The 977-nt window shown below is 38.5% G+C and overlaps 1 pseudogene; it reads right to left on the reverse strand.

Moving 5' to 3' along the window:
- Positions 1–436: 436 nt before the first annotated feature.
- On the reverse strand, positions 437–555 carry LOC111741645 (annotated as a pseudogene).
- Between the last annotated feature and the right edge of the window lie 422 nt (positions 556–977).

The following is a 977-nucleotide window of genomic DNA, read 5'->3' on the forward strand; positions in this document are numbered from 1 at the left end:
GTCCAGAAGGTGGCAACATTTCCTTGAGAATTTATAAGAAAACAGTAGCTTCTGAAAATGACAATTTATCTCCTGACATTGTGTTTTGTTCTCTTTTCAAAGGCACAGCACAAAACGCATAGTCCCATACTTCCGCTTTTCTCGGTGGATTAAAGAGAAGAATGTTGAATATTTTCTCTCTCTCTCTCTTATTTAAATTGCCAAGATATTCAGGCTGAAATGAGTTTATGGTGAAATAAATTTATGTAGCTGACAATTTCAGATGGTTAGTCTTCCTACTCTACCTCATGCCCCAAAATGGGGTGCTTTTTGGAAGGGGGTCTGTGAAGAGCCACTTACATTTTTTTTTTTTTTAGGTGAGGCAATCCTTGGTTGACCTCACAGATTGCAAGGAGCTTGTCAGTTTACAATCCCTTATTTTTTAAAAAATCATTTATGCCTATAGCACCTGGTCTTCCTAGGTGGTCTCCCATCCAAGTACTAACCAGGCCAGACCCTGCTTAGCTTCTGAGATCAGACAGGATCAGGCTTTTTCAGGGTAGCATGGCCATAGGTAAGAGCTACTTACATTTATGGCAGTTAAATCAGATTCTCACTCATATATCTTACTTTCTGAAAACCCCAGTGAACCTCAAGATAATTCTTTGCAATGATAATTCTTTGCTCCATTTAGTAGCTCACTTACCTCTTAATGTTCGTCCATGCTGGAGAGATTCAGGAGCAAGATGAAAGGGAATGGGAAACAACAACAACAACAACAACAACATTTCTTTAGGATAAAGCAACAGACAAACAGAATCCTGCATGCAGTTCGATGTCTCACTATCAAGTGGGGGAATACTATTTCAGGAATTGGAAATGTTGATATGTTATTCTCTACCTTACCCTTACCCCTTCATCCCCCATTTTTCAATATATTTCAATTTTTAGAAAGCATAGTAGTTATAAACCATATACCTACACGCAAATGAGTCTGG

Source organism: Pteropus vampyrus, unplaced genomic scaffold, assembly GCF_000151845.1.
Source record: "Pteropus vampyrus isolate Shadow unplaced genomic scaffold, Pvam_2.0 Scaffold80, whole genome shotgun sequence".
Taxonomy (NCBI): domain Eukaryota; kingdom Metazoa; phylum Chordata; class Mammalia; order Chiroptera; family Pteropodidae; genus Pteropus; species Pteropus vampyrus.